Source organism: Acipenser ruthenus, chromosome 9 (genome assembly GCF_902713425.1).
Source record: "Acipenser ruthenus chromosome 9, fAciRut3.2 maternal haplotype, whole genome shotgun sequence".
In the NCBI taxonomy this organism is placed as follows: domain Eukaryota; kingdom Metazoa; phylum Chordata; class Actinopteri; order Acipenseriformes; family Acipenseridae; genus Acipenser; species Acipenser ruthenus.
Window position 1 is genome coordinate 24,512,287 of NC_081197.1, and position 21,692 is coordinate 24,533,978.

At 39.6% G+C, this 21,692-nt stretch overlaps 1 protein-coding gene across 1 annotated transcript in view; it reads left to right on the plus strand.

Moving 5' to 3' along the window:
• The first annotated feature begins 5,161 nt into the window (after positions 1-5,161).
• The window catches only part of LOC117406232 (dynein heavy chain domain-containing protein 1), a 304,176-nt gene continuing 287,645 nt past the window's right edge, over positions 5,162-21,692 (plus strand). Inside the window, exon 1 of the mRNA XM_059029741.1 lies at positions 5,162-5,463. The gene's annotated coding sequence lies outside the window, so the exon portion shown is untranslated. The remainder of the gene's footprint in view (positions 5,464-21,692) is intronic.

Genomic DNA, 21,692 nt, shown 5'->3' on the forward strand with positions numbered 1-21,692 from the left:
TATCAAATTTTTGTGTTATTTGTTTACTCAGGTTCCCTTTTTATCTAATATTAGGGTTTGGTTGAAGATCTGATAACATTCAGTGTCAGAAAAATGCAAAATGCAGAAATTCAGACAGGGGGCAAATACTGTTTCACGGCACTGATATATTTAATGGACACTAGTACAACTAAACTGAGGAAACACAACCTGTGAAGTAATATTTAATAGGCCTGTTTATTTTATTTGTGTGTATTGTCAGTACCTGTCAAAGGAAGGTAAAATAAGTCACCAATAAGGTAAAAATGTCCTTCTCCTTTTTCTCACCACATATTTTTTGCAGACCCCAGGCACTTTTATCCACACATATCTATATTACAGGACATCCAAATTTAATGACAATTAAACGCAAATTCCACTGCCGACTGGGGATGGGAGTTCCCAGAGGGCAGCGCACAATTGGCCGAGTGTCACCCGGTGAGGGGGAGGGATTAGGTCGGCCAGGGTGCCCCCTGAAGACTGACCAGGCACCTGCGGGCCTGCCCGTAAGTTGCCCAGAGCTGCGTGGTCCTCCAACGCTGTAGCTCTGAGGTGGCTGCATGGCGGGTCTGCAGTGTGAAAAGAAGCAGACAGCTGACAGCACATGTTTCCAAGTCAGCGCGGGGGTTGCAGCGTGTGTCGTCTTCGTCTCTTCCGAGTCAGCGCGGGGGTGGCAGTGGTGTGCCAAGGTGAAATACAATTGGGCATTTGGGGAGAAAAAATAAAAACAATTGGTGATTCCTACCTACCCTGAAATACATTTCATTTGAAATTAATTGAATATGAGCTTAATTGGCAAAATCTTTCTAACTTTTCAGTTTGCAGAGTATATTTTAAAAGAGGAGGAAGTTAATTTCAAGTACAACACATCTACTATTTATTTGCACAGAAGGCGGATAGCATTAATGTTAATACATGACTCCGGTATTGTTCTGATTTATAAGAATATGAATAATGTTCAAAAGTTCATATTTTTACCAGATAAATCATTGGTCTTTGTTGACGAAAGTAAATCCAGTATTTGAATAAATAAGATGTTACCAGATGTCATTGAATGACCTTTAAGAAGAATGAAAGACATATATTGGAAGTCACAAAATTCAAAATACCACAGCCAGCGAAATGATCAATTTACCTGTTCACTTAAATTGTTCTCTGCTAAGTTACATTTTTATAAAAGATTATATTGTACTGTATGGCCACACTATTATGTAGAGTATTTGGATCATTTTAAATATAATCATGAAAATTAAGATATCCATCTACAATTGTTTTGTTAACTGATTAAATATAACTACTGTACTTCAATTCTCAGTAAAGGTTTATAACTACGATTGAAACAGTACAATACTTCTGTTTTGTTTGTTGCTTTTGCTCATTGCTTTTTCTTTACTCTTTCATGCTACACAATTGCATGCCTGTTCAATTTTATTAATTTGTATTAACAATTGCATTGCCTGTTCATGATCACAATCCTTTTTTACTGTTTTATACTAACAAGTGCATGGATGTTATGATAATCGCTAAAAATGTAGAAGTTATTGGCTTCTTAACGTGGTAACTGAAATGTAATTGTGCAAGCTAAATAATTGTACTTATTTTGATAGTAACACTTTAGAATGAAATGTGTCATCAATATAAGTTAATTTCACTAAACTGTTAGTTCTAAATTAACAAAATTCTACCTGAATAAATTGATTTTATAAACACAGTTGAACCATCTTATCTAAACAAGACAACATTGTTCCACGGAGAATCTAAAGGACTGGTGCTCTACATGTGGAGAAAAGAACACCACACATGATCAGTCATCTGAAGAGGGTACATTTCTAGTTTTTATTGCATATTGTGACAGTGTAGGGGGAGGAACAAAGGAAACTATAGTCCTGGGGTTAAAATGGGTAGCAGAACTACTTCCCCCAGAATACATCTGGTCTTGAAATTAGGGCCGGAATGATTAGCTAACAATACTAGTGTAATGAGGAACACCTGCCTTAAATTAAGCAGTTATGTATTTCAGAGGTCTAGTATCATGCACCTCTGTCTGTGTGAAGGCCAAGGCCTGAGGGAAGACCTGGTAACGGCTGTAATAAGCTGAAATGCTCTGACCTGTGTTTAAAACAAATGTTCTGTTTAACCGGTCAATGGCTTATCCGTCCGGTTGTGAGACAGGGATCTTGCAAAGCTTTGTTTGCACTCCTAGTTGGAGTGAGGTGTTTGTTTTATTTTATGAATAAACTAGGCTGTGTGGTCCAGTAGTTAAAGAAAAGGGCTTGTAACCAGGAGGTCCCCAGTACAATCCCACCTCAGCCACTGACTCATTGTGTGACCCTGAGCAAGTCACCTAACCTCCTTGTGCTCTGTCTTTCGGGTGAGACGTAGTTGTAAGTGACCCTGCAGCTGATGCATAGTTCACAAACCCTAGTCTCTGTAAGTCGCCTTGGATAAAGGCATCTGCTAAATAAACTAATAATAATATTTCCCTTTTTTTTAAAAAAAATATGTTTGATTGCTGTTCATTTTACACAAGAATGTGATTTGTGCATGTGATGGTTCCACCTTGTTTGTGTAAGCAACCAACAGTTCACTGATGACAATTTTTATTGCTATGCTTGTCAGAAGAAAATAAGCAATTAACCTCCTGTACCTCCTTATTCTGATAGTGGTTGTGGCAGGGGTGAGGCAATGCACATGTAAATAATGTTTTGGGAGAGGGAGAGTGAACCGAGGACCACCGTCCTGATGTTTAGTAAGGGGTTTTAGTTTAGGGGATTTTAATCCCATAAAGGTTTATTTCGAGGGACGTAGCAGGGAGACTTTGTTTGTTCTGTTTTGAACTGTTTGTTTTGCATTTTGTATGTAATATTTTTGTGTGTGTGCTGGTACCCTAGTGGCGGCCATCTATCACTGCAACTTGTTAATAAAACCTGGATGCCTGAGTGGCGTTTTCAATCTCAACCTGTGTATCTCTCTTCAAAGCAGCAGATATACACACAGTAACAGAACACCGGTGTTACAGTGGTATACAAAGTATTTGCACTACAATATAACAAAGGTGTATAAACAAAAGTTTCATATAGTAAAATAATGTGGAGGATATTCTGCAATTTTCCAATCAGACTGTGTTGCTCAAACTGCTCTACAAATAAACTGAAACATACTGAGTAAAAAATAAATATAAAATACCCAGTGTGAACAGGCCCTTAGCCTGTGTCATACACATACTTCATGTTACTAATAGTTACAAACAAAGCACACCTGCTCTTATTTATCTACTGTTGTTGACATCAGGGAGATCGGGGGACGTTTTTTCACATACCACACTTTTGGACTTACTAATTAGCTCTACAAAGGTCAACTGTAATTCAGTACAGGGTGAGGTTTTCACTAACTCTACTGTGCAGAAGAAATGATTTTTTCCTATGGGTAAATATTGGGACTTTCTTCCTATGCATCAGGACGCAGGACATTTGCTAGGAAATTGAAACTGTCCCAACCATATAGGGACTATTGGCATGTATGACCATATAGGGACTGTTGGCTGTATGTTCTTGAAATTGCCCTTTAAAACAAGAACTGTCAGATCATGCAGAGAATGGTTAGGCATGTTGAAATGGTTGCCAAGAAGTGCTGGTAATTTTGTTGCTGATGGTGTGTCTATGTAGATTCATCCTTGTCTGAAGATGTTGTTTGGTTTCATCGGTGCATTTGCTACATTTAATCAGGTAGATTACTTTTTTGGATCTGTTATTAAATAAATAAATAAATAAATAAATCTGAACACCGACACTTTGATGAATAGGGGCCCATGTTTAATTGCTATATTTATTTTGCTAAACCGTGCTTCGCTGTATTGTATAATTCTTTCATACGTTTGGTTTAATCCTCTGCTATTCCTAATCTACATTAATGATTTAGACTCTGATATAGTAAGCAAACTCGTTAAATTTGCAGACGACACAAAAATAGGAGGAGTGGCAGACACTGTTGAAGCAGCAAAGGTCATTCAAAATGATCTAGACAGCATTCAAAATTGGGCAGACACATGGCAAATGAAATTTAATAGAGAAAAGTGTAAAGTATTGCATGCGGGCAGTAAAAATGTGCATTATAAATATCATATGGGAGATAGTGAAATTGAAGAAGGGAACTATGAAAAAGACCTAGGAGTTTATGTTGACTCAGAAATGTCTTCATCTAGACAATGTGGGGAAGCTATAAAAAAGGCTAACAAGATGCTTGGATATATTGTGAGAAGTGTTGAATTTAAATCAAGGGAAGTAATGTTAAAACTCTACAATGCATTAGTAAGACCTCACCTAGAATATTGTGTTCAGTTCTGGTCACCTCGTTACAAAAAGGATATTGCTGCTCTAGAAAGAGTGCAAAGAAGAGCAACCAGAATTATCCCAGGTTTAAAAGGCATGTCGTATGCAGACAGGCTAAAAGAATTGCATCTATTCAGTCTTGAACAAAGAAGACTACGCGGCGATCTGATTCAAACATTCAAAATCCTAAAAGGTATAGACAATGTCAACCCGGGGGACTTCTTTGACTTGTAAAAAGAAAAAAGGACCAGGGGTCATAAATGGAGATTAGATAAAGGGGCATTCAGAACAGAAAATAGGAGGCACTTTTTTACACAGAGAATTGTGAGGGTCTGGAACCAACTCCCCAGTAATGTTGTTGAAGCTGACACCCTGGGATCCTTCAAGAAGCTGCTTGATGAGATTCTGGGATCAATAAACTACTAACAACCAAACGAGCAAAGATGGGCTGAATGGCCTCCTCTCGTTTGTAAACTTTCTTATGTTCTTATGTTCTTAATGAAAGTTGCATTTATTACTACGCTAATTGTTTTGATTATGAATCAAACTTATATATACTGCTATTTGCAAATCAGTTACTGGTGCTACTGCTAAAGACGACGGCACTGATACAGTAATCGTTTTACTATAATTAATTACGCATGTAGTGTATGGAAAAAGGCAAAGGATTTATACGTTTATATGATTTTAAATGCTTCTAATTTTAGTTACATATCGGTATTTCAAAATTACACGAGTCGTCTGAGGTTAGATAGAGCGCATATTTGTGACCAGTAGGGCGTGGCTAGGGTTTCTGATTTGAAGAACAACGTCGCTATTTTTCTGCCAGAAATCAGGCAACCCTGAGCGTTTTACCAAAACCGCCCAGAAATAGACAACCCGCCTAGCATCATTCTCTCACCCCAAAAAGCTGATTGAAAAATCGCGCAGTTGGGCAGCACTGGTACCAACAAGCAAAAGGCACGCAAAGATTAAACTGCACAGTTTGACTTCTCTCAGCCACCGTCCTGTGTAAATAATGTGTTGGACCTAGCAACTGTAAACGTTTGCCTGGGTACTACTAGCAACCAAAGTAACGATCTATCACAGAGGATAAAGAAAAATCTTCCAAAAGCAGGTAAGTAAAACATACATAGAGAATATAAAAGAAAAAGATGACGAACTAAGCATTTATAAATTCGCATTCATTTTTATATCAGTAACCAAATCCTAAAACATGCGTTTTCCCTTCACATAGCCTCTTAATTTACACTGTGGTGTTATTAGGCGTTGATAAGTTACTGTACCTGCGTTAACAGAGACCTAAGAGGAAAATATAATCGATAACCGAAAAAGTGTAAAAATAATAAACAACATATAGATACGTACATGTAAAAAACCTGTTAAAATGTACCGGTATGTCTGAATTTACTATGAGGAGTGTGTGCTGTGCTATGCTGTGTGATTAAGAAGGATGCTTGCATATAATGAATCGAGTATATAAATAATTAGAAAGCATATGATGTTACTTTTCCTTACATAATACAACGTGTGATTTCATTTTGCATTTTTTTTAACACAATAAGGGGCAAGCAGACCTAAAATAAATAAAATGTTAAATTGTCTCAAGCACATAATGTTAGGCTAATGTATCTATAAATTGAACACAAATCACAGAAACAAAGGTTTTCCAGTGTTTGCATGTTGGTAGGGAGTATAGTATCTTATAATTATATGCTGTTGCCAGGTGAATGGTCACATTTAACCAAATTGAACCTTAAGGCTGCATAAGGGTCTGTTTCAAACTGACTGGGTCTGGTTGGTTTGTTTGAAAGTATCAATGTGCTTGCTGATCATACTTATCTGCGAGCAAAGGGGCTGAATTCTTTTGGATGCGAGCTAAAGTTAGGGCACTTTCACACCTCACTTGCGATTGATTTAAATCGTGGTTCACCTCCAAACGAACACATTTTTTTTTCCTGGTTTGCTTTGGTTCGTTTCACACCAGAACATTTCAAGCGAAGTTGAGTTTCACTTAAAGTACATTCAAACCTGTTTGTTTGGTTCACTGTATTACAATTACAATGTATATACACAAGTAGGACATATTATAAACTGTAATGAAGTATAAAACCAGTATCTCTATTGAGTCTTTTGTTTTTTGAGTCCAGTAATTTTATACATTTAAGTTCTCCTGTCTTTTGTGTTTTTGAAATTGTCCTTTAAAACAAGAACCGTCAGATCATGCAGATAATGTTTGGCATGTTTAAATGGTTGCCAAGGAGTGCTGGTAATGTTGTTGCTGATGGTGTGTCTGTGTAGATTCGTCTTTGTCCGAAGGTGGTGTTTGGTTTCTCCTATGTAGGTCCCATTGGAGCATTTGCCACATTTAATCAGGTAGATTATATTTTGGATCTGTTATTTTAAAAAATCTGAACACCGACACTTTGATGAATAGGGGCCCATGTTTAATTGCTATATTTATTTTGCTAAACCGTGCTTCGCTGTATTGTATAATTCATTCATACGTCTAGTTTACTGAAACCAGACGCTAATTGTTTGGATTATGCATCAAACGTATAAAGCTATCCGCAAAACTGAATGAAAAACCACACAGTTGGGCAGCATGAGCAAAAGGCATGCAGATTGATCTGCACAGTTTGACTTCTCTCAGCCACCGTCCTTGTGTAAATAAATAATGTGTTGGCCCTAGCAACTGCTATAAACATTTGCCTGGTTACTACTAGCAACTAAAGTAACGTTCTATCACAGAGGATAAAGAAAAATCTTCCAAAGCAGGTAAGCAAAACATACATAGAGAATATAAAAGCAAAAGATGACTAGCTAAGCATTTATAAATTCTCATTCATTTTTATATCAGTAACCAAATCCTAAAACATGTGTTTTCCCTTCACATAGTCTCTTAATTGTGCAGTCCCGGCGGCGACATGGACGCTGTGGGGGGTAGGGGAAATCCACTTATTTAGGGCCGATGTAGCATGAGAAACTGGCAGTGCTTACAAAGGTACCACGAAATGTTCCTGTCAGGATAACTGAAGAAGTGAGCACCTCCGGTCACTTTTTTTAAAGTAACAAAAACACTTATTCACTGCTAAACACGAACTACTTTAGATGTGCAAAGACTGCAGTATAGTATACTGACCTTAGGTTTAGGTTTTCGGTATAGGGAGAGGATTATTCATTGTTTTAGTAACAATAATATGATAGCCAATCAGAGTGTAGTGTCCTGACAGTAGAATTTTGTGTTTCCTTTGTAAGGACAGCGAGAAACTGCACCCCATGAGATAGTGCGGGGCTTCAACGCCGAAATTCAAGACCTGCAGTATATTGCAAGCAGCATCAATTACGTGTACATAAACAACGTGTATTTTTATTTAAGTTATAAAAACATGATTACTGCTCTATGTAACGTATTTTTAAACTACATGTGAGTGTTTTATTCCATTTATATGGCTTAGGGCCTACCTGTAAAATAATAGGATATTCAATCAAATATAAACTAGTAGCTATGGTTACGTCACCAATAAATTATGCGTATTGGTACTATTGAAGGTTCGAACCTGCATTTCGTAATGTGTTACGAACCTTCAAAGGTCAAAATGTACCCTTCGTTGCAGCCCTAAAAATGACCAGCCCCTACATAGGTACTACTGTAAAATGACCAGACCATACATAGAAAATGCGTAGTTAATTTACATTTATTTAGAACACGTACTATTTTATGTATTCTGATTGATCCAAATCAATACATGTACTAAATATTCGAAACATGTACTAAATAACGCGTTTTTGACCCGGATGGCCTTCCATAGTGAGCTACAGATGCAACAGGAGCTGGTTTACTAAACTCAGGCGGAGCAGCGCAACTGTAACAGTGACTAATGTCTGTACAGACAGTACCACTTTGTCTTGGCACAATGTTTTCCCTGCGAGGGAATATGGCACAATTATAATAAAGCCAAACGCAATACATGTGCTAAATCATTATTCAGTTGTCATTTCATATTTTTCCTGTGACTTTCTTCTTTGCTTGTGACAGTTTTTTGACAGATAATTTTTTGAAATGTTAACTATAAAATATGCAGTTTCATGCAACCTATATTGCACATTTTTACATTCAGATACAACAAAAATCTGTATATGTTTCATTATGTCTCGGAAAATCTCATTAACAAATCCCATCGTGCTGAAGAGCTTCCCTGTCTTCTTAACCTTGTGCTCAGTGCCCTGTCCTGAAATCCCGTGCTGAAGAGCCTTCCCTGTCTTCTTAACCCTGTGCTCAGTGCCCTGTCCTGAAATCCCATCGTGCTGAAGAGCCTTCCCTGTCTTCTTAACCATGTGCTCAGTGCCCTGTCCTGAAATCCCATCGTGCTGAAGAACCTTCCCTGTCTTCTTAACCCTGTGCTCAGTGCCATGTCCTGAAATCCCATCGTGCTGAAGAGCCTTCCCTGTCTTCTTAACCCTGTGCTCAGTGCCCTGTCCTGAAATCCCATCGTGCTGAAGAGCCTTCCCTGTCTTCTTAACCCTGTGCTCAGTGCCCTGTCCTGAAATCCCATCGTGCTGAAGAGCCTTCCCTGTCTTCTTAACCATGTGCTCAGTGCCCTGTCCTGAAATCCCATCGTGCTGAAGAACCTTCCCTGTCTTCTTAACCCTGTGCTCAGTGCCCTGTCCTGAAATCCCATCGTGCTGAAGAGCCTTCCCTGTCTTCTTAACCCTGTGCTCAGTGCCCTGTCCTGAAATCCCATCGTGCTGAAGAGCCTTCCCTGTCTTCTTAACCCTGTGCTCAGTGCCCTGTCCTGAAATCCCATCGTGCTGAAGAGCCTTCCCTGTCTTCTTAACCCTGTGCTCAGTGCCCTGTCCTGAAATCCCATCATGCTGAAGAGCCTTACCTGTCTTCTTAACCCTGTGCTCAGTGCCCTGTCCTGAAATCCCATCGTGCTGAAGAGCCTTCCCTGTCTTCTTAACCCTGTGCTCAGTGCCCTGTCCTGAAATCCCATCGTGCTGAAGAGCCTTCCCTGTTTTCTTAACCCTGTGCTCAGTGCCCTGTCCTGAAATCCCATCGTGCTGAAGAGCCTTCCCTGTCTTCTTAACCCTGTGCTCAGTGCCCTGTCATGAAATCCCATCGTGCTGATGAGCCTGCCCTGTCTTCTTAACCCTGTGCTCAGTTGCCCTGTCCTGGCCTGGACCACACTTGATTTGTTTTTAAAGCAGGTGGTATAAACAGACTTACTCCAAAAGTATCCTTTTTTTAATTTTAAGAATTTATGAGCAGGATTTTCAAAAGGTCGTAAATGATAACTCCAGTGTTCACTTGTTTTAACCATTTGTAACCTTACGGAATATTACCGAGCAGTGCTTCTTGTGACTATTTCTTTTGTTTGCTTGGGAATTTAAAAGCAAATCTGTGTTAATTGTCATAATTTATCAGGAGTTAATTTGCACTTGGAAAAGGATGGATTTAATTAACGTTATCATTAAATGATACCAAATCACAATTTTATGTACAATGAAGGTAACATATACTGTGTCGCCCAAATGCTTATAAAGTCATGTATTATGTTTTCCCTTTGTTGTAAATAAAAATGTGATTTGGTATAATTTAATTATAATGCTATTAACAAATCATGCAGCATGGTCCTAGTAGCAATTGTTAAGTATTTTGTAAGCATTTCGTCTAATAGTTAAAAAGTGCAATATGGGGCTGTCAGGGCTTGTTTTCAAAAGATATCGGCACGGACATGATTATATACAAACCAATAAGAACATAAGAACACAAGAAAGTTTACAAACGAGAGGAGGCCATTCAGCCCATCTTGCTCGTTTGGTTGTTAGTAGCTTATTGATCCCAGAATCTCATCAAGCAGCTTCTTGAAGGATCCCAGGGTGCCAGCTTCAACAACATTACTGGGGAGTTGGTTCCAGACCCTCACAATTCTCTGTGTAAAAAAGTACCTCCTATTTTCTGTTTTGAATGCCCCTTTATCTAATCTCCATTTGTGACCCCTGGTCCTTGTTTCTTTTTTCAGTTCAAAGAAGTCCCCTGGGTCGACATTGTCTATACCTTTTAGGATTTTGAATGTTTGAATCAGATCACCGCGTAGTCATCTTTGTTCAAGACTGAATAGATTCAATGATTTTAGCCTGTCTGCATACAGCCTTTTAAACCCGGGATAATTCTGGTTGCTCTTCTTTGCATTCTTTCTAGAGCAGCAATATCCTTTTTGTAATGAGGTGACCAGAACTGAACACAATATTCTAGGTGAGGTCTTACTAATGCATTGTAAAGTTTTAACATTACTTCCCTTGATTTAAATTCAACACTTCTCACAATATATCCAAGCATCTTGTTGGCCTTTTTTGTAGCTTCCCCACATTGTCTAGATGAAGACATTTCTGAGTCAACATAAACTCTTAGGTCTTTTTCATAGTTCCCTTCTTCAATTTCAGTATCTCCCATATGATATTTATAATGCACATTTTTATTGCCTGCGTGCAGTACTTTACAATGTTCTCTATTAAATATCATTTGCCATGTGTCTGCCCAGTTCTGAATGCTGTCTAGATCATTTTTAATGACCTTTGCTGTTGCAACAATGTTTGCCACTCCTCCTATTTTTGTGTCATCTGCAAATTTAACAAGTGTGCTTACTATACCAGAATCTAAATCATTAATGTAGATTAGGAATAGCAGAGGACCTAATACTGATCCCTGTGGTACACCACTGGTTACCTCGCTCCATTTTGAGGCTTCTCCTCCAATCAGTACTTTCTGTTTTCTACCTGTTAACCACTCCCTAATCCATGTGCATGCATTTCCTTGAATCCCTACTGCATTCAGTTTGAGAATTAATCTTTTATGCGGGACTTTGTCAAAAGCTTTCTGGAAATCTAAAAAACCATGTCGTATGCTTTGCAATTATCCATTTTCAATGTTGCATCCTCAAAAAAGTCAAGTAGGTCAATGGAATACTTTGACATGGATTTTGCCTAAATTTATTGATTAGCGGAATTCACCGAACAATTAACTATAAACAAGTTGTGCATGGGTTAGGGAGTTATATCGTAACTTTAAAAGCTTAATAAATATATAATTAAGTGTATACATACATGTATAATAACTAACAACTACAAACACAAATGGCACTTCAAACATATTTATTTATAGCCTACAATCGTACATACTAAAATACACACATAAGTAGATGTCAACATAAGAAAATAAATTCCAACCAGTACACATAGATTGTTTACCCCCACTTCCGTCCCATCCATTAATATGTGCCATCCGATTTTTACCCACACGCCAGATAATTGTAAATCAGCATTTTATATGTCAAGTGTTCTAAATAAATGTACATTCTGCATGACAAAATGCACAATTTTAAATTAAGTTTACAAATTATACACAAAATAGATATTCCCGTTATTTTTTATTTAAATTTGGCTGCTGCTCGCTGGTGGAAGAGCCATCTCGCTGTATGCTAGTTTCCATAACAGGGAATTATGCTTCCATTCATTTTTCTTCATCTCGTTAACATGCATTTTGCTTATTGAGTTCCCCTTATTTAGTCGTTGAGACAGGAAGTGATGTAGGTGATGTGAACAGGCTGGCTGGTGGTGACGTCAGACCAGGAAGACCACAGACAGTCAGGACTGCGAGGTATGAATAAATGCGCCGAGATTTCGGACTACATACAACCGCCGCACCCACAAAATGTGTGGCTCCATTTTAAAACTGCTTCGATATGAAAATAAAAAATAAACAATCGGATACAACTTAATATTTTTATTTATGAACATCATACATAACATTTTCAGAGCAGAAATAGCATAAAACAAAAATATAACATAGCTTATGCAACGTGAAAGCGCATTCAGAGTTCTATTACAGCTTTCTAAGTACAATCTACGCAGAAAACACGCTTTTCAACTGTACCAGTGCATTTGCCACAGATTTGCCTTTTCACAATGGGCGCAGACATCAAAAGTTCTGTTTTTATTGCATTTAGCAACCTGGCATTGTCTTTTATTCCATGTGCCAGTGGGCGCAGTGCTGGCTGAAGGTTGAGGGGCATTTGCCAGCCGACTTTCGTGTCTCTTATCAAAATGTTTCTGCCGTAGCTCCAGGGCTAGCTGCAAAATGAAGTCCCGCCAAGTGATTGTGTTGCCGGTACACTCCTTGTACAAAAAGCGCTGATGGCTGCCAGGTCCAAAACATTATAAAAAACAGCCACAGACCACCTGCGAGTACCAGCTTTGACAGAATACAGCCATGCCATTTGATCCAGTATATCCACACCGTACTTTGTTGCGTTGTAAAATGCAGCAGTGTCTGGCTTTCATTTAGCACCAGTCCCGATGGTCACTGATCTGTGCAGAGCTTAGAATACGCACATTTTTAAAAAAATTTTTGCACCGTCACACCTCAGGGTGGCACAGTCGTTCTTCCTGAGAAATGTAGTGTAAATAATAATATTATAATACGTTATTTCACAATAACGTTGATTTTATTACAAAGCCCAGACTAAATTGTCGGCTACATTGTATTGATTTCAATATGCCGCATAAACTGCAGGTCTGGCGGTTGAAGAAGCAAGTGCTTATAACTTATTCATTTTTACAATTCAAATATTTAGTAACACTTAACCACTTCAACACCATGACGTACATCAAATGAAAACCCACTTACAGTACCATGCTGTACCTGCGTACGTCAAGTTTCCCATTCTATCCTATGATCGGTTTCTCAGTCTAGCATTTCAGGTTTCATTCTCTAAGGCAGTGCTAGTTCTGTGGAATGTGCAATGAAAGTCAGGGGAGGGTCAGGTGACATTTGTATCCAATTGCGTGTCGTGAGCAACGTGTGTGAAGTTGGTTCGGAGGATTTCGATATAGGTGACAGTGATGCTGACTTATCAATCAGCGATGATGATGAAGAGGATGTGGAGCCAAGAACAGTACATACTGTACAAACAAAAGAGCATGCAGCTACTTTACAGGTAAGCCAGCTGCAAACAGGGAGCTGTTTGGTTTGTTGGTTTGAAATGGCAGTGCTGTGACGAAATACTATCAAAACACAGCACTGTGTACAGGCAGTGCGGCAGCCAGATCCATCCTGCGCAAAGTAGCTGTGTACACGCCTTTGTGACTATCCCTCCAACACAAGGGAAGCAGAGACCGCAAAAAAGGTGCAGGGTCTGCTACAAAAATGAAAACAAAAGAAAAGACACAAGAAAAATGTGCAGTGGTTGCGAAGGCAACCCTGGGTTCTGTTGTATTGAACATTTCAATAAATGGCACACGTTTTGATGTTTGATTTTTACTGTTTACTGTTATTATCGTTATTAGCAGCGTTTTTTTTTCATTGTTCAAAAAAACCAAACAAAACAAAAAACCTGTTTTTATCTCTATAGAATATGGGTATGTAGTACACAGGAGCATAAAGGGTTAATGAAAACACAGTTTAGGTTATTTATTTGTATTTTATTCATCATATGTTAACATTTCATAGTAATTACAGGTTTGAAAACATTATTATTTTTTTTTTCAAAATCTGGTACCTGGGAAGGGGTTTAATTTTTACATCTGGAGTTGAAGTGGGTAAGAACGGACATGCACGAGATATTCACATATGCGGAGATATTTAAATTTGAATTGCAAAAGCCGTTCAAAAAGCAGCTGTGGCGGTGCTAGTGTTAACAAAACAAAACATTCACTTACAGTAAACGGCACAATGGCCAAACGAACAGACAGACAGACAGTGGATGAAACAAACCAACAAGTATCGTGCTAGTTTAAACTAGCACGTGTAGCAATTGTTTATCTTTTATAATCATTTCTCCTCTCTCACTCACCCATTCTCCACTCACGAACACCCAACCACGAGTGAGTGAAACACTGCATCTTTTATGCAGCTGTACCGAGCCTTGATTGCTAATCAATCATTCAATTGGAATCTCGGTACATCTGCATGTGAACTAATTGTGCTCCCCGTGCTTCCATACTAATACCCACTTTAATCTGCATGTGGAGTGATTGTGCATTTCCCTGTGCCTAAATATAAATTTTACATCTATAATACAATAATACATATAACAGACAACATTAACACGTCATATACAACATCAAACACAAAAATACGCATGGGCGGGGCACCCCACCAGTGTGACCTGCGACAAAACTTTTTAACGAGGAATGCGTTCATTAAACGACCTCATTGACTCAATTTCAAAGCATTAACGGATTGATTTTATTAACAAATTTTGTTTGAAAATCACTTGCTACTAAAGCTGTTGTTACTATACCACGAGTTCGATACAGTAACACTGTTTTTTGAAAATCCTGCCCTATATCTCTTACCAAAGTGCACAAATACTACAGAAGGAATATACTTCTGTACCTGCATGATGTACAGTATAAACATTTGTATATATATCAAAATACATATTGATAGAGAGAAGAAATGGCAGATACCATTAGTATTTTTTTTTTTTGTTGGGATATATAGTATGAGAAGCGAATTGTGGTAGGATTACAGCAGAACTGAAAATTGGTAGCCTACTGAGTTGGTTATCAATTTGTACTATAGCTCCTTCATCTGTAGAGTTGGCATGTGATGTGAATTTCACTTAGTATAACCAGAGAATAGGTACACCATTTTTAATGTTGTTTAATTGCATTCCTCTTTATTACCAATAGTGATTTGCCAATTGCCATTACATTTTCCAATAGGCTTTTTTTCTGTAACAGACTGCCATTTGGCTATAGTTAAAATAACTGAACTTTATTTTATTATGTGAATGTATGTATTGGTATACAGACATTTTTTTTCATCGGTTCTATGATGTATACAGTACACGGGGATGTGACGCTAGCACCCGCATGCTTCTAGTGGCCTGGCGGGGCCGTGCAGGAAAAAAAAAAAAAGGCTTCAGATGAAGCTCAAAATTCAGTACACACACTATATTTGTGGGGATTCGGTACCAAAGTTAGAAATTAGGTATTGTACTGGCTAAATTGGTACAGTTGGAGGGTATGATTATGGTGTTCTTGTCTTGTGTGTGTGTGTGTGTGTGTGTATTTGTGTGTTTTTTGACAAGCCCTGCGTTGTGTATGTTAAACAAAGGGAGACACTTTCCTTGGTGCTTGCTGAAGTACATCACTTCCACGATTTGCTTCACTGTATGGAGCGGTTTGTTTTCAAGTGAACTGGAATACATTTGGGTTTCACATTTGCAAAAAGGTGAAACAGAGCAAAGTGGCAAACCATAAACCATTTCAAGTGATCTCGGTACACTTGGTTTCATGCGCATCCTTGTGTGATTATGTGGTTCTCAGAGGTTTCACAGATAACTCCAAGTAAACCTAACTGCACTTCAATCCTCCTCTATCTCCTCTGATGACTTTGCCTCTTTCTTCTCTTCTAAAATCTCAGATATCCGCAAACTTTTTAACACCTCTCTCTTCGCCCCACCCCCTCCCGCTTCAACCCCTACACCCACTGCGTCCCCTACTAACTCGCCCTCCTCCTCCACCTTCTCCCCGCTCTCAGACTCTGCTGCTTTTGACACTGTCGATCACTCTATTCTACTATCCTCTCTCGCTGACCTGGGAATCTCTGGCACTGCTCTGGCCTGGTTCTCCTCCTACCTCTCCAACCGCACTTACCAGGTAACCTGGCATGGATCAACCTCCACACCTCGCCCTCTCTTAACAGGAGTCCCCCAAGGGTCAGTCTTGGGTCCTCTCCTGTTCTCTCTCTACACCCTCTCCCTGGGCCCCCTCATCGCATCCTATGGTTTTTCATACCATTTCTATGCTGATGATGCTCAGATTTTCCTCTCCTTCCCCCCTCTGACTCCACCATACCCTCCCATATCTCTACCTGTCTGTCTGCTATCTCCTCCTGGATGCACTCACATCACCTCAAACTCAACCTCTCTAAATCTGACCTCCTTTTCTTTCCCTTCCCCTCTGATCTCTCTATCTCCATTCCTCTGGAATCTACCACACTCTCTCCCTCCTCCTCAGCTAAGAACCTCGGAGTCACCCTGGACCCCTGCCTCTCTTATTCCCAGCACATCTCCACTCTGGCACGCACTTGTTGATTCTTCCTGAGCAACATACGAAGTATCCGACCCTTCCTCACCAACTACGCTACCCCGCTCCTGGTCCAGGCCCTGGTACTCTCCCGCCTAGACTACTGCAACTCCCTCCTGGCTGGCCTCCCTGTGTCCGCCACCCGTCCGCTCCAGCTCATCCAGAACTCCGCTGCTCGCCTGGTGTTCTCACTGCCTCGCTTCTCCCACGCAACTCCACTGCTCCACTCACTCCACTGGCTCCGATCACCGCTCGCATCCACTTCAAGACTCTTGTCCTTGCCTACAGATGTCTTGACCAGACTGCACCCAGCTACCTCCAGACCCTCATCTCTCCCTACACCCCCACTTGACCTCACCGCTCCTCCTGCACTAGAAGACTGGCTGTACCTCCTCTATGCTCCCCTGCCTCAAGAGCCCGCTCCTTCTCCACCCTCACCCCGCAGTGGTGGAATGACCTTCCTACAGATGTCAGGACCGCCCAGTCCCTGACCACATTCCGGCGCCTCCTTAATTATTATTATTTTATTATTATTATTTATTTCTTAGCAGACGCCCTTATCCAGGGCGACTTACAATTGTTACAAGATATCACATTATTTTTACATACAATTACCCATTTTACAGTTGGGTTTTTACTGGAGCAATCTAGGTAAAGTACCTTGCTCAAGGGTACAGCAGCAGTGTCCCCACCGGGGATTGAACCCACAACCCTCCGGTCAAGAGTCCAGAGCCCTAACCACTACTCCACACTGCTGCCCATAGACTCACCTTAAGACTCACCTCTTCAGACAGCACCTATAGAACTCCTCTTTTCCCTCTGGACACTTTATCACTCTTCCTTAATGCGCTTTACTTGCACTTATCTGCTCCCTATTTTACTGCATTTAATCCTGTACGTTACAGAGTACTGTACTGTAATCTGCCACTAGTGTTATTCAATCTGTAGTATTTTGCATTTAATCGTATCTTGATGTAACTATCACTGACACTGTTATCTGCTCTGATATCGATTCATATTTTGTAATATACTTGTACTTTACTAGAACTGAAGTCATTGTATTTTATCTTGCTCTTAATTGTAATTAATACTTGTACTGTGATTCTTGAAATGTATTTGTTTTATGACTGTAAGTTGCTCTGGATAAGGGCGTCTGCTAAGAAATTAATAATAATACTAATAATAATAATAATAATAATAATAATAATAATAATAAAGGGTCAAATGAACTAACCGTGAAAGAGCCCTTCGTTTATTTTGAACCTTTTCCATTTATTTCAGGATGGAGTTTGTTTGTGTTCACATTATAGTTTGCAAGTGCACTTGGTTCATATGGTCTGTGAACCGGATGTTTACAATATCCTGCAAGGTATCTTGAAAGATGGCAGCTATTGAAGTATTGCTTCAGTTTTTAATAGCATATTTAAAATTCTTACATATTGCTGTGGAAGAAAGCATGGGAATGTGGGGAGCACTCCACTAATTTAAGGAATACATTTGTTGAATGTCTGCAGTGGGAGAAAAGTGCAGTATTCAGTTATGCAATACTGCACTGTTGTCCTACTGTGGGTATTAAACAAAGTAATTTGAGAAAAGACTGAATATATTTTACTTGGCTTTGGTGCCTGACCAAATTTCTATGAGAACTTTAGTTTCTCGCACTGTCCATTTAATTTAGGGTTACCAGATTTGCAGATTTCAATTCAGTGATGCTGTAGCAACTCTGAAGCCATTAATAAAATCATCACAACAACTCATTATTTTCTTTATATTGTCATCTCAAAACATGTTAAATGTACAAAAAATGTAAAAAATAGATCACCAATTAGTATTAACATTTAAACATGTGATGAGAGAAAGATTTAAAGAGAAACAGCCAAGGAGAGCCAGAGAGAAGCAGGACTTAAAAACAACCAAGGAAAACCAGAGACTGCACTTAGTTGGCTGAAGCACACGGCCAAAACAGTGTGCTTTTGGACTTTCTTTGATTTTCTTTTATTATTATGTCGCAGTCTGAGTAGCACTACGCTGCTCAGCTGTAGTTGTACCACTGGCTGTTAAAGCAGCACATTTTACCTTAATAAACCGCTGCATTCTAGCACCTGCAAAACCTGTGTGAGCCTGTTTCATTTCCACGCAACACTACAATATAAATACAATAATGAGTCTGAGCAAATCTGGTAACCTTAAATTACATTGACAGTGCGAGAAACTAAAGCTCTCACAGAAATGTGGTCAGACACCAAAAGCCAAGTAACATATATTCAGTCTTTTCTCAAATTACTTTGTTTAATGCCTACAGTAGGACAATAGTGCAGTATCACGTAACTGAATACTGTACTATTCTCCTACTGCAGGCATTCAACAAATGTATTAATTAAATTAGTGGAGTGCACCCCCCCCACCCCCCCTCCCCGTTCCCATGCTTTCTTCCACAGCAATATGTAAGAATCTAAAACATGCTATTAAAAACTGAAGCAATACTTAAATAGCTGCCATCTTTCAAGATACCTGGTTCACAGACCATATACTAACCAACCATAAACTAACCAAGTGCACTTGCAAACTGCATTCTGCACACAAACGAACTCAATCCTGAAAAAATGGAAAAGGACCATGTGATGGGACAGCGTCACTGGCACAGCTGTTGTTTACCAGGAAGGGAGACTCAGACACAGAATGTACAGTGAAGCGCTAATGTGCACGTTTAATTATCCAATAAACAAAAATAAGACGGACAGAAACTCTAAACAAAACTCATTTAACAAAACAAGTCACAAGGGCCATGTGACAGGGGAGACCTGTGATGGCTATCGGGCGCATATGTGATCCTGCAGGTGGGGATTGGTAGCCCTGTTGACCTGCCTGCCAATCATGGTGATGACACAAAGAGGTGGAGCAGGGGTGTGTTGCTCAGACCTCTTTGATTGGTTGGGAGCGGGTCTTAGAGGGACGGTCGATCCCATAAGAGTGACGCTCTCATATTCCTCTGGTAGCCCTGACAGGGTACAATCCATTGTAATCTCTGGCCGGAGTATTGGAATAGAACAGAGAACGAGAATATACAGAAGGAGTACAAATAGAGCGCCTGTGCTCGGGACAGCAACAGGTGGAATTGGAAGGCAGCGACAGCGGCTGTAGAAGGCAGCCGCTGAATTTACTTTTGTTACGTACCTGTACTGGCACGTTGTGTAAGTTATCTCAGAGGGGATCTGGGCAACCCCATAGTCCGTAGTGAGGAATAAGGGAGCGTCATTCACAAATTGCACCTAGGGTTCTTCCCAGGAATTCTGTACAGCCAGGCGACAGAACATTATAGCCGGGAGCACTTTTAACAGAAAAATAAACTTGCCTTACCTTAAATATATAATACGACAAAGAATTTGAATAACGTGTTGTCTTTCGTTGACTATATCTGGTTGCGCTTTTTTATGTTATACATTTTCTTTATCATTACTGTTTTTTGTTATGGTAAATTACCATGCTTATTTAGGCACTCTACGTTTTGACTGGGTAAAGATAATGTAGGGTTATTGGAGTTCACAAAAAAAAAAAATTGTAACCTTTTCACTTCCTTTTTAGCTTAATTATTGAGCTTATTTCTTCATTTAAATTGTTTTCATTATGTTAAGTTTTCAGGGCATTTTGTTAATGCACGTCTATTTTTGTTTTTTACTGTTCTACATTTTTTGAATGCAACTGTTCATTTTAACCATTTTTTTAACACAACTGTACTCACACACGTTTGGTCACCATCATAACTGTTGCATGAAACCGGAATGTAATAATCCAGCACCTCTGCACTTAAGCATTTGTATTGTCAGCTGACAAGTGTTCAGCTGATATCCCATCACGCCTTTCTTAAAGGCGTACAGCATCTATATATGAACCCGCAATATCTCTCACAAGCACCTGGGTTCATATTGTTACGATATCACAACAAAAGGAATACAATTTATGTATTTTTTTTTTTTTTGGTGCATATGTATAGCTATTATGTACTATATATCACCTTACATTACAATAATACGACAAAAAATGGACTGAATGATAATACCCGAAAATAATCCGGCGCAAATATAGTATTAGGCAGTGGATTGCGGCGATCGCCATCTTATTTTGACCCCCTGCATTCATTGTCACTATTTTTGCTTTGAAAATAATTGGTTATTTTTTTAGCAGTCATTTTTAACGTTTTAGCCTTTCGAAGTGCTTAACAACCCGCCCCTTCAACTGATTGGTTAAATGTTGTGTCAAGACTTAACACAGCTGTCATGTGGTTCCAAGATTTTTTTTTCACCCAAAAACGCGCTACTGATCTAGTCTGCTAGAAGCGTGTTCAATCCTTATTGTTAAAGGCACAGTAGCATCTGCAAGATGGGTGGATCAGGTTTTTTCAGCCAGGCGGCGACAGCCATTTCAGGCGGCCCGTCTGGCTGAAAAGGCCTGGGGAGAACCCTGGCACCTCACAGAGTAGCGGAGGTAGTGAGACCCTGCATAAAGCACTTAAAAAATAAATTAAAAAAAAACTTTTACTTTCATCGTTAGGTTTTCTCACTTTGCTGTTTATTTACCTGGCACTTGCATGTGCTGAAAGGACTGTGACAAAAGTACAACAAAACACGGAAATAAAATATCATTGTTGGTAACCAAAATAAAACTGTGCGGCATCTCAAATAAACATCTCTGACTCTGTGTGCATCAATGACTCACCGATACTCCCCGTTACAGGCCAAAACAAAATGTTTACACAAAACTCAAGAACGTAAGCACACATGGACGAACGGCACAGCACAGAACATGAAAATACATACCTCTCTCCAACACCAACATTAACTCCAAAAACTAACAATTTTAACACCTGTGATAACCCTATTTCTTACCAGTTCTACGCGGACTCCACACAACAATGAAGACAGGTGTGGAGTCCACTCCGAACTGGAAGAAACCCATTTACAGGTAAATTCCATCTGGTACACCTGTGACTGGAGCCTTAATTAATCATTCCCACATGTTTTTGCAGGGAGGATTTGATCTCCCTGCCACCCAATATTCCCCCCCAGACACAGAGCTTTCGCTGAAATGCTGACAGCTGTGCGGGGCACTCCGGCAGTGGAAAGTCTGTCTCCTCCAGACCTGCGGCCAGCAGTGGCAAAGCTGGCAGCGGAAAGGCCGACAGTGGTGCGGCGCACTCCAGCCCTGGGAATGCCGGCAGTGGCAATGCTGACAACGGAAAGGCTGGCTCCT